The sequence below is a fragment of the Varanus komodoensis genome, unplaced genomic scaffold, assembly GCF_004798865.1.
Source record: "Varanus komodoensis strain SLA01 unplaced genomic scaffold, ASM479886v1 scaffold24, whole genome shotgun sequence".
Classification (NCBI taxonomy): Eukaryota; Metazoa; Chordata; class Lepidosauria; order Squamata; family Varanidae; genus Varanus; species Varanus komodoensis.
Window position 1 is genome coordinate 5,842,893 of NW_025335641.1, and position 13,021 is coordinate 5,855,913.

Below are 13,021 nucleotides of genomic sequence, written 5' to 3' on the forward strand. Positions count from 1 at the left end.
TTGGCTCTGCTGAGTAGGGCTGGGAATGCCTGAACAGCATGTCACATGCAGTGTCCCTCTGCTATTTCCAGCCTTCATCAATTGGGAAGGAGAAGCTGGGAAGAAGCTCTGCTGCCCTTGTGGAAGATGGCCAAGGACCATGGGTTGCCCATCTGTGGTTTAAGGACTTGAAAAGGTACTCTCAGTTCATGAGCTTCATTCTCTTCTCCCTTCTGCAAATCCCCTCTTCCAGCCTTTGCCAGATTTTCCTAAGCAGTTGCCTGCATTGGAACTAAACATGGCTGCTGCAAAGCAATATAGAACGTTCTGTTACACCAAGTCAGACCCTTGGTTCATCTAGCCCGGTATTGTTGGCACTGACTGGCAGCCACTCTCCAGGGTTCTGAGAAGGATTTTTTCCTACTCCTACCTGGAGATGCTGGGAATTGAACCCGGGACCTTCTGCATGCAAAGCAGGTGCCCTGCCACTGGGTTACACCCCCCTCCACCTCCACCTCCACCTCCACCCCACAGGAAGTTTGGCTCCTTGGAAACCATCTTTAAGTCACAGCTATCATCCCTGCCTCTGCACTGGGCCTAAAATGCAGAATGCAAATGGAAAGCAGTATGCCTTCTCCACTTCAACAGGGACCTTTCTGGTCTTCCTCTGAAAATCCTTTGTCAGGCCTCTCTAAACTTTCCAAACGTTAAAAACTTTTCCTGTGAGTGGCAAGACACCAGAAGTACACAACTGCTACTCTTCAACCCCCACTGCATCCACACGCTGCAAAGCAGGCTTTGTCTGTTGGTCTTCTAGCATGACTAGCATTGTTAACAGGCAAGATTAATCTAAAACTGCAGTTCCTTTAACCCCTTGAACAATTGATTTCACCCAGCACCTTCGTATAAAAGCTGTAGCATGACAGGTATTAGGCCCCACAAGCAGTGGACGCCTGAGATAACTGCAGTTGTACATCAGGGTCCATCAGCTTGTGGCAATCAAGCAGTTGTTCTCAGTACTGTGGACTCCATATATTAGTGCTCAGAATAGTTGAATCAGCACACAAGTCCATTTCTTGAAAGGTATTAATCGTTTTAAGGGGGAAGAATAATAACAGGACAATGGAGAGGGAAAGGGATGGAGAGCAATACAATCTGTTAGGAGACCAGGACAGGCAAATGAAAATTAGAGCTGTAGTTTGCTGTCACAAGAAAATCCTAACTGGTGAGCTACACTTCTTTCAACTTTCTTTCTCTCCTGTAGTAATTCCTGGGCACCAGCTGTCCCATGCAGGCCCATAAACCACCGAAAGGAACAAGAAATCAAAGTAAAAGTATACCCTGGACTTATCCCATTAAGATTGGTTCTAGTTTGTCGGGATCTTCAGGGCATTAACTAGGGTCTTGCCTTCTGAAAGTTGCTCATAAAACATAAGAAGAGCTAGATCAGAGCAAGGGTCCAGGCAGTCCAGCATTCTGTTCATGGAACTGCCAACAGGATCCCATAAGCAGGATAGGAGGCAACAGCACCCACACGCACCCACCCAAGTTCCCCAGCAATGGGTACACACAGACATATTGCCTCCAAGAGTGGAGGTAGCCTATCGCTTCCACGACTTGTAACCACTGATGGCCTTCTCCCCTAAGAATTTGTCCCATCTGCTTTTGGTCCCAATTGGTGGGCTTACTACATATCCCCACATCCGAGAGGATTCTTAGTGGAAGAGTCAGGCAACCCGCTGTGGCCTTCAGCTTCGGGTTAAGGTTAGGCTATGCTCTTCTCTGGCTGCTTGCTTGCTCCACATCAGGGTCCCTCCCTAGGCTGTGTGACTGGGCTTCCACTGAAAAGCAGAAAGGGACTGGTAAGCGATGGCTCATGGACATGAGTAACTCATCACTGTGGCCACCAGTGGGAGAGGTGGTGCCAAATCAAGGAGTGGGAGAGGTGGTGCCAAATCAAGGAGTGGGAGAGGTGGAGCTAAATCAAATAGCACTTTGTTCCTGCTGTTTCAAGGTTAGTTTCAGAGTTCTGTGAGGTGAAAGCTGGAGATCTGTCTTCTGCCTGCCCCTGTTCCAGAGCAGTCAAGGGAAGCATGCACTGCTCTTATTTTCACACTGCTTGTTCTCGATCCTGCTGAGGCAGCATTAACAAAAACAAAAAACAAATTGGGGAAAAACTTCTTCTTCAACAGAACAGTTGGCAGCTTGATTCCCAGCCTGCTGACACCAGAGGTATCTCCCAGATGGCTTGTGTGTGTCCTATTTGTAAAATAATAAAATAAAAAAGCAACAACAACTGTCTCTCCCTTTAAAACTTAAAGAAGAATGTCTACAGGGTTCTGCTTAAAGTGTACCCTTCCCCACTGTATTTTTGAGGCACTACACCCTTTCCCTTTTCCCCCTTGGACGCCAAAATGCAAGGCAATACTTTACAGTGCAGGTCCTTACTGAAACTTTGCAGCTAACACAGCAGCATAAGTCTGATTCCTAACCTGGATTCAGAGGACTCTGAATATGTTTGAATCTTCTGGATTTATCCAACATTCCTAATTGCAACATATGTATTCCTGATTGGACTAGCTCTGTGTCTACAGGAAATATCAGAAATGACATTTCGCCCTGTTAGACACTTGTGTTCGTTGGCTTGTATCCTAAGACTGGAACCTGAATAGCATTAAGCCAGGTTCTGTTCATGCTGGAGAGAGAGGATGGGAAGGCAACCCATCGCAGGCCCTCCTTCCTCCCCCTGTATTGCCCTGTGACTCCAAAATAAAACCACTCTTGAGGATGGGGATGCTCTGGAGCTGCATGAGACATAGCAGAGAAGACTTAGGCACGCACTGTGTCCCTGCCACCTTTGTCCGAGCCTTCACTGGGTCCTGCTAATGAAAAGGAGCGTTAGACAGCTCTAAAAGGCGCTTTAGTTTCATACATTGTGACATAGGCTCCAATAAAGGGAGCTGTCTCCCATATGCCCTCCTCTAAATTGCCCAATTACCCCCAGAAAATGTCAGGCAAAGATATGGATCTTGGCTGTGCTTTGTGTTAACTTACCATTCCCCGTGGGCCCTAATTTTTTTAGTTACAAGACTTATAGTAAGGCTTCATCACCTGGGAATCTGGAGCATTTGTAGTCTTCTCTTTTATTTTACTTGTAAGAGTAAACAAGCAATTAAAAAAAGATGTTCCACTCAGCCTCAAATCATTGAGAACATGTATTTTGCATTCTTTCTCTAGGTAGGAGGAAAGTGGAGAACTCCTCAGCAAGCAAATGGAAAAAGAAAACCCTCCAAGTCCATAATGTATCAATTAACACAAGTTTATTGCAATGTGATTTTGTTCAGAATGTGAGTTGACACTTGAAAGACAAAAGGATCCTGGCAAAGGGTTACATGAGCAATATGGATTCCTAGTTTATATTACACAAAAACTTTGGCAAACTCTTACAAACCATTGTCAGTATGATTATCGTGCCACGTTAACATTGTTTGAAGGTTTTTCTGCATTGCAAAGAAAAAGGCTTTCAAATTGTTTGTGCTTCTCAAGACAAGAAACATGCCCTTGAATGTATTCCATGGGTGTCAAGAACATATATGGGCTTTCCTGGATGGCACTGGAGAGGTGCATTTTCCTTACCCAAGGAAAATGGATTATTTAAGGCCAGTATCCTCACTGGGGTGTTCTGCACAAGGCCAGCACATGTCTCAGTGTGTTTCAAGTACTTAGTAGGTTCTGCGGTTTCAAAGTTAATTTAAGATTTCTCTTAATTTGAAATCCACACATCATAGGGCACTCCTGCCTGTGGAAGGAGAAGAAGCAATTTTGGGTCCCTCCTGAAGATCTGCTCTGGATCATTGTGAGACCTCCATCTAGCTTCCATTTAGGAAATAATAATTTTGCCATAAATTCTCTCTCTCAGTCTCTCTCTCTCTCCTATCTTACTTTCACACTGCTTTGATTGGGACTGTACAAGAAACTTATCACACCTTTCACTGCTTTCACTGCATTTTGCAATGATGTGAGTGAAGCAGCAGCAGAAGCAGCAATGATCAAGACTTCCCAAAATAGTTGGGACTGAGAGTGGCCCAATGGGTGCCTCACTACTGCTGCCTGTTTAAGGGGTAGCTTACACCAAGGCCCCAAAGCTAGTTGATGTCAGTGGGATGTGGTATGCAGAGTTGCATTCAGTCACCACCAACCAAGACCTTCAAGCACTTTCTGGCTGGTACAGTGGGACACATGGCACTCATTATTGTCAAGGGTGGTGCCTACTGGCAACCTATAATGGAGGGCTACTAGTTCCAGGCAGTAAACTAGTGGTGTAGCTTTGGGGAAGTTATGGGGAAAGAGAAGTAGCCTTACTCCTCTGCTGCTCCCTGTCTCCCTACCCAATGAGAATAACCCATTGATGAGTTAGGATCATAACTCTAAGTTATGGGTTAAAGCAAGAAACATGCCCCGTTTCTGATCAAAAGTATATAGGGCAGCATAGCTTGACTGGGAAAGGCTGAAAATTGTAGTCTGACATATCCAGAAAGCACCAAGTTGGGGAGGGCTGATGTAGGAAGAAAACTGGTCAACAGTCAAGGTAATCTAATACATGAAAAGATGGCTGTGTCTATTGATAGGGAGTTTTTCAAGATCCAGGGCTTCCAAGCACAACATAGTACAGTAACATTTGCATATAACGCTGGTCCTCTATCAGCTACACTGGCTGCCGATTGAAGTCCAGACCCGATTTAAGGTGCTGGTGTTAACCTATAAAGCCCTAAATGGCTTGGGACCAGGATATCTGAAGGAACCTCTCCTTCCTTTACGCCCTCACGCCCCCTAAGATCTGTAGGAGAGACTCTGCTCTGGGAACCCTCCCTGAAGGAGGTAAAGAGGGTGTCTACCTGGAGGAGGGCCTTCTCTATGGTGGTGCCCAAACTGTGGAATGCGCTCCCCAGAGAAATCTGCCTGGTGCCAACTTTATATTCCTTTTGGCACCAGGTTAAAACCTTTTTATTTACCCACTATTTTAAGGATTAGGAATTTTAACTGGTTTTTAATACAGTCACATTTTGTTTTTGTTGGTATTATGTATGTTGTTAATTATTATTATTTATTGCTTTGTTTATTCATTGTTATAATTCTTGTAAGCCATCCTGGGATGATTTTTGAATAGGATGGGGTAGAAATATTTCAAATAAATAAATTTATATAAACATTATACTGAAATGAGGGAGAAAGATAATCATGAATTATGCCTGAAGTTAATTACAAACTGGCACTATAAGCCATTTTTATGCGCCATTGTTAGATCTTAGAGAGCTGTTTGGCACCTTTGTAAAGAAATAGAAGATTTGGGACAGGGGATTGAAATAACTGGTATATGGAGAATGGTATTGGCTAGATTAAAATGAACTGATTTGAATTTTTAAATATTGCAATAAAAATCAATACCAATAGTGCCTAACTCACCTAAGTTAAGTTGAATTCATAATGTAGTGTATACTTTCTCATACATTTTGGGATTTTCCAGATACCCAAACTTTTTGAACAAACTTTAAAATCATATTAGTGAAACTATCCACTATTCAATACCTCGAAATCCTCAAACAGTATTATTCTGTTGTTTTTCATTTTTGGGTAATACTATCAACATTGAAAGTGTTGCACAGTTGCTCATGATGGCTAAAATCTGTATAGAAGCAAATGGTAAGAAAACAGTTTTCATCCATTGATATTTGAATAGTATAGCAGAGTATGGAATGCCATAATCTGATCAAAATAGACTTATTATAGAAGATCAATTCATGGATGACACAGGTTTATGGAAAAGTTGACTTATTTATAACGTTTTTGATTTGTAAATATCAGGGTAATGTTGAACCATACATTTTCTTTGATTTATTGTAGAACCTTTCTAACTTTTTTGGTGTGTATGCACATTTTGATTTTTGTATAATCTATTCTTAAATTAATAATAAGAAAGGAAAACAACAATGGGAGGAGAAAAAATTAAAGCATTTTTTCTTTTCTTGTATCTACAAAGATGCTAAAGGTTCCTGTATATTTGCATGCATATTTCACAATATAACTATTTCCCTTGTCTTGTCTGTTGTTATTACTGTTAGATAGATAGATAATAATATAGATTATTATTATAATAATATAGATAATAATAAAAATATGAATATGGGGGAAGGTTTTCCAAACATAAGTAGTTTATAGGAACACCAAGCAGTTTGTACTATGGTTATGGTGCTAGCGGGCACAGTCACACCACACAAAACACACTACAACAAAGAATGAACAAATGACGCCTAAAGGGAAGGGCGACAATGCTTTTTGAAACACCCCCACTCTAAAGTCTCCCCTGCCACTAAACAGAGTGCACAAATGCTACACTGTGTGAGTTCTTTCTGTCCCCCTCACGGTAAAATGTCACCTTTCCATGCCATCAAGAACAAAGCACTCTCTGAGAGTTTTGCATTAATTGAGCAGAAGATGAAGCAAAACTGTAAACTGTATATCATTTAGCATGGCTCCCTAACCAACGACTCTTCTGAAATTTTGCATTTCTTTTTACTGAGTGTCACCTGTCTCCTATATGCCATTTGCATATAAACTCTGTAGAAGTTTGTAGGGAAGGAAGGAACTGCCTTTTCCTAAAAACCTTTTTCCGCCTTGCACAACAACCCCTCTAGAATTTGGGCAGGAATTATTTCTGCAGACATGAATACTATACCTACAAATTCTATCTAAATTGATAAAAAATATTTTAAACCTTTTAAAAAATTTATCATGTAAATCAATGGGAAAACTTATAAAGGCATGGGTTTTCCAAGGCAAGGTTTTGATTAAGACCCAGTTTTAGTGGTTCTTCTCCAAAGTAGGCTGAGCAAAATGATCCGCTCTCCAAAGTGCTGAAATGTCTTCATGTTGGGACAATGAGTTGAAGTTAATTCTCTGGCTGGTTTCAAACAACACAATAATTACACTCAAGGGTTGGGAATGGATTGAAAGTGGACTGTTTGAATATGAGTCTGAACCCAGTCATGCTATCAAACTATGGTTCGTTAACCATGAACAATCCACAGTTCATGGGTTGTCCATGAACAACTCAACAGCGAACCATGGACAACAATATATAAGTTAACAAATTATTCTTTATATAGAACTATCACCATATATTTCATATATATTGATGCACTTTCTTAATTTGATGCCACATTATTTGACCTTTTACTTGCCAATTATATAGGCTCTGCACAGTAGTTTTTAGTCTCACAGAAAGATTTCCTCATAGAACAGACTTGTCAGATTTGTTGAACATGTGCTGAAGCTGATGATCAAGAGCTTCACAAGCCTGATTTAGCAATGATTGGTGGATTTGTCTGGGAACCCAATATATCAATACAGCTTTGATCCATCCAACAGTTGAGTTCCAATTATACACCCAGAACAAGGTTATGGAGAACACTTATTATACAACTAGGTTCAGAACTACTTCTAGTGTGTACAGAGCAAAAGATCTTAAACAGTCACTCTCATTGGGTCACATGCTCAAATAACTATTTTTATTATAATATGTTACAGGGGATCTTAATATATAATCACACAAATGTCAAGCCCTAAGCCTTCAGTTACAGTTATCTTCTGGTGGTAGTTTCCATGGATAATTAAATACCCTGTTAAGAGTTTAATAAGTTTCAGAAGTCAAGGAGGAGGAGGAAGAGGATATGAAATTTTGTTACTATTTGCACAGAACATAATTAAAGACTTTTTTATGCTTCATAGGAAACACTGGGGAAACATCTGTTTAAAATATGACACAGAACAATTTGATTTTGTATGCATCTTTCACACAAACCTTGAACCAGTACACTATATGAAATCATCTAAAGTAACATTTTAAATGATGCAACACACAAAACAGATGAATAAATTAAACTACGCAGCTCTAAATCCAATTAGAGAAAGAGAAATTAAGAAGCATAAGCAAGTCTGAAATATGCATTTTAAGAAGCAGTTTTCCAGAGATGGAGAATTAATGAGGCTAAGAGATGCAGACACACTGGGGTGTGGACCCTCGCAGTGCAGAGGAAATAGGGCTGCACTCTTCAGCTGACATCAGTGGAAGGTCACTGTGGCTTGAGGGGAATCGAGACTCATAAATTTATAGGCCAGGATACAGCTCATAATGAACCGTGGAATTCAGTCTGATACCATTTCACCCATATCCATAGCAGCCTAATTCAGGGCATCCCATTGGCTTGAAAGGAAGTATGAGAGCTAACTTGCACTGTAAAACAGCACAGAATCTCAGAATACAGCATGGTCTCTAAAGTGTAGGGTGAGTTTGCCCACAATTCAGTTTGCTAAAGGCAGTCAGTCTGGAAGAATGAAGAGGTAGCATTAGACAGAGAGAGGAGTTCATAAGAAAGCAACTCTGGGGGGCGGGGGGGGAGTTTGACCATTTAAAAGCATTTTTCCATCAAGAACAGCAAAGTCAGATCAGAATACAAAGACCTTCCTTAGGCCAGACTTCTACTTTAAAAGTTTCCTTCTCTACTGGGTACCAGAAGAGTGATTAAAAGGTTCAAAGTTATGGGAATCTTTGAAAGAATCACCCAATCGGTCTACTCATGATAAAGCCCGCAATCCATTTAGACCTACTTGCAAGTAAGCTCCACTGAAATCAAGGATACTAAATTCTGGGTAGACATGTTTAGGGTTGTTATGTCTGGAGTGGGAACATATTGCATCATTCTGATACTGAACTTTGATAACAATTGCAAAATCTACTCTAGGGATGTAACAGAAATTCTCAAAAGATTCAAATGTGTTCAAACTTCTATGAAGTCAAAGTGCAACTTCTGCAGCAGTCAGGTTTTTCAGGAGTGGCACGGATTCTGTGGGCTTGTGGACCACTTTTTTTTTTTTTTTTTTACTTTTGGGGGAATGTGTGCAAATGTGCATTAGTGTGAACATATCTTCCTTCAAATACACCTTTTCAAACAGGAATGAAAGTCCTGTGTATTTTGCTGCCATCGTTTCATGCCATCAAGTCACCTCTGCACTATGGCAATTCTATGAATGGAGGCCCTGCAAAATGCCCTGCTCAGCTCTTGTGAATTAAAGTTGCGGCTTCCTTTAAGATAGAATCTCTCTATCTTGTATTTGGTCTTTCTCTTCTTCAGCCTCCGACTTTCACCAGCATGATTGCTTTTTCCCGCGAGACCTGCCTTCTAATGATGTGCCCAAAGTATGACAGTTCGTGCAAATGGCGCTTGCACTGTATAGTGTTTAGCTTCCAGTTTGCACAGATAGCCTGGTCTGTTCCTTGATGTTTTAAAAACTGTGTGAACTGCAGCCTTACACAACGAGTTGGCACCAGCACAGGCCTAACAAACCAGAATTCAGGAAGCCAAAGAGTGAAACTCCAATGGGTTTTATGCCCCACTTATCAGATTCCTCACATATCCTTACAACAGCAGCCTTACATTTTGAGAGTATCCAAAAAGGAGGAGCATTTTCCTGTCTCCATTGCGGATCATTGGAAAATGAAGCACAGCATAAAGGTGTCTGTATGAAAGAAAGAAAGAGAGCAGAGGAGTTGCAGCTCTGTGGCAGACTCATGCTTCACATGCAGAGCGACTGGAATCTCCAGGCAGGACTGAAAAAGACCCGCTTGAGATCCCAGAGTGTTGCTACCAGCCATGTCAACAAGACTGAGCTAAATGGATTTGGTTTGACTTGGTATGCGTCCTTCTGTTTCAGGATAGGCGCATCAAATTATGAGAAAGGGAGTCTTCATATTTGGGAGTGGGTAGGCTGTTCTGCTTTTGATTTTCTTTCTCTGTGTTTTCTGGACACTTTATATGAACATGGCACATATCACTGAGTGTCTCTTGGCAAGAACCTGCAAACTTTCAGAAAGATAGGTGCAGAAGCTAGTAAATTAGGATGAATGAAATTCAATTTGAAGGCTTTTTTTTAATTAAGGGAAGTATGCAGTTTAGGCTTTCTGCCTAAATTCTACGCAAAAATGGACAACACATTGAGAAAGTAGAAAAACAGAAAATATAAGGGTATCAAAGAAAGATTTTTGCTACAGGAAAAAAATCTGAGAGAAGGCTTGCTTCCATGATTGAGAAAAGGAAGGGAACGGATTTTGAAATCACAAACAGAGTTTGGATGTCACACAGCTCTTACAGAACCATGTGTGTGCACGTGTGCGTGTGTGTTCATGTGTGTTTGCTTGCTCTAGAGCAACTATAAGAAAAAGATGCTGTGAAAAACAGTTTTATCTGATTCAATCCCTCCTCCAGAATATAGTCATTGGAAGGGTGACCTGTCAATCAGTCACCTCTTTCTATCTTCCCCCATATCACCACCCTCTTTACAGGGAAACAAAACTCAAGAAGGCACCAAAATTTGCAGGCAGACGTGGCCAAGCTGGAAGCAAGGACAAACCTTTGTTCAGGGTCCAATTTCAGTTTGAGTTACTTTGGAGGGAAGCCTGCTTCATTTTGGGAAGCACTAAAAATGGTCAAATGGTACCAATTGTATTCAGGCTTCAGCCAGACCTGCACATAGGAAAATTAATTTCAGCAGTGAGAAATGCAAATTTACTCACTTACAAAGGGAAACTAATTTGCTCAAATACAGAACAGATGACTTCTGATTGCACAGCAGAACATGTGAACAGGATATGGAGATTTTTGAAGAAAGGAGATTTTAGGAGAAAGTCAGTGTAGTGTGGTGGCTAGAGTGTTGGCCTAGGGTACAAGGAGAACTGGTTTCTAGCCATGAACTTGGTCATGAAGCTCACTGGAGGATTTAGGGCCTACCTCACAGAGCAGTTGCTGGACAGATAAAATGGAGCTATGTGAGCTGTCCTGGGTTTCCACAAGAGGGAAAGAGATGGGATGCAAATACATACATAATACCTCATGAGTTAGTCATGACTCAGCAGTAGTTAAAGTGGCTATGGAGATTCTGTGCACATCCCCTTTCTGGCCACAACATAAGGGATGCTGTAATAATGAATCTCCTACACTGAGAGGGGTTGGACTAGATGACTTTTAAGATTCCATCCAATTCTGTGATTCTGTTTTTCTGCCTTCATAAAATGTGATTAGTGACTCCTACCTGAGGCAATAGCAATACGGCCATCACCCTAGGTTAGTGACAAGGAGTACAACTTAAATTCCATTCAGGTCTCTTGTTTCAGCAGCTCCTTCAACAAATACTACTGCTTACCTATACCTCTCTCACTCTCTCTTCACTCTTATTTGCCCACAGACAGCTTTCACTTTGTATGCCCTCGTAGCCCTCCTTCATTTGAAAAGCACCGCTTGCTGAACTCTAGTGAGTTATGTCCTGAGTATTTTGTAGAAGAGATTTCCTGTTAGTAGCTAAGTGTAGATCCATGGTGCTGTAAAACAGAACAACATATAGTTGACTTAACGGTCAGAAAATACTGGACCACAAACCCTAATGGTCTCCAATCACACCAAACATGTATTTGTTATACCTCATCAAACTCTCTGGGCTAACCTCTTTTACAGCAAGATATAGCACAGACCTAGATAAGAATTCATGTCCTAGATTAGTTATGATGTTACAACTTCTGCCCTGTATTCTGATTCTTGTTTCTTGGAGTTCTGTCTTTCTTACGGAGCAGTCTCACTGTTCCTGAATCTACTCTGAAACAAAAAAGGAGAATGAAGCAAATGTCTTTATATTAATTTTCTCTAGTTTAAAATGAAGTCTGTCTTTTACACACACACACACACACACCCCTAACTGGATGCCTACTTAGTTATGCACTTCAAGTTCATTCTTAGGGGGAATCTTGTCAATGAAGTAGAACCAGAAGTCAAAAGAGCAGAGACAGGGCTTTTTCGCTGTTGTTGTTTAGAGCTTCATTAAAAGCAGACAGCTTCTCTACCCTTTTAGCAAAACCTGTTATCTGATGACGTGAATTAAAGTCTCTCAAATGACTAATAATCATATCAAGGCTGCCATGTAGATTTGAATAAGAGGGCCTGAAAACGTTTGCATGCCTCAATGTGCTGGTGCTAAGAAGCTAATGTGATAGCGCTGTCATAAAGTGCTGGAAAGACATGACTTAATGTAATCTGTCATGTCATATGCTAATCTTCAGCCATTACTTGAGTGCTGTAAGTAAGTAGAAAGCATTTGGGAGAAATCCTTTTCAATTTCTCTGAGTACCACTTCTGCTGCTGGTCAGCTCAAATGGGTTTTGTGCATTTAATGCTGAGCTCAAGTCAAGTTGGTTTAGGTCACACTTAATTAACCAGCACATTGATGGCAGAGGTTGCTACAGCACTATGGAAAATGGGTATTCCTGATACTGCCTAGCATGTAAATATTTCATACGCTTGCAGAAAAAGGAGACTTACTCAGTCTTTGGTATGTCCTTTCAGAAAGGGGAGGGAGGAAAGAAGACAAAAAAACAAAAACAAAAAACAGACTCCAACAACGTCCTGCGACTCTTTAACAAGACAGTAGGGAGATGGGTTGCGTCTGTTTTCATCCTGCTTGTACATGTGAGCACAGTTTACACAAAGATGATTATAAATAGTTAAAGAGGTTTCCTTTTTGTAACTGGGAACTTTTAAATCACTCAATGCAAACTGCCACTTAACCGACAATGGAGAGAGAGGCTGCTTTCAACTTGATGTACTTATTAATAAGAACAGAACAAGTGATCAAAAGAGGGGGAAATTCACCTTGCTTATTTGTTTTAGCAAATTGACACCAATATTTCTCAGCACACAGCAGGTAAAAAAAAGGCATTGGAAATTAAGTACAGTAAGTGGGATGAGAAACAAAATGTATTAGCAGTAATGATGGAAATTTCAGGACAATTTTGGCAAAGCATAGAGGATCTTTGAGTCAACATTTGAAGGTTATTTTAATAATAGCTACAGACTATTAGAGTAAATGCTTACTATGTTATGACTTAAGCAGCAGTGTACTTGAAAGAGAGAAGCATGCTTAGCTGGGGAAGCAACTGAAGTCT

General features: G+C 40.9%; 1 non-coding gene across 1 annotated transcript; it reads right to left on the reverse strand.

Moving 5' to 3' along the window:
* Positions 1 to 410: 410 nt before the first annotated feature.
* Positions 411 to 482, reverse strand: TRNAA-UGC. The gene has a single exon. It is a non-coding gene; the product is annotated as a tRNA-Ala (tRNA).
* Positions 483 to 13,021: the final 12,539 nt, after the last annotated feature.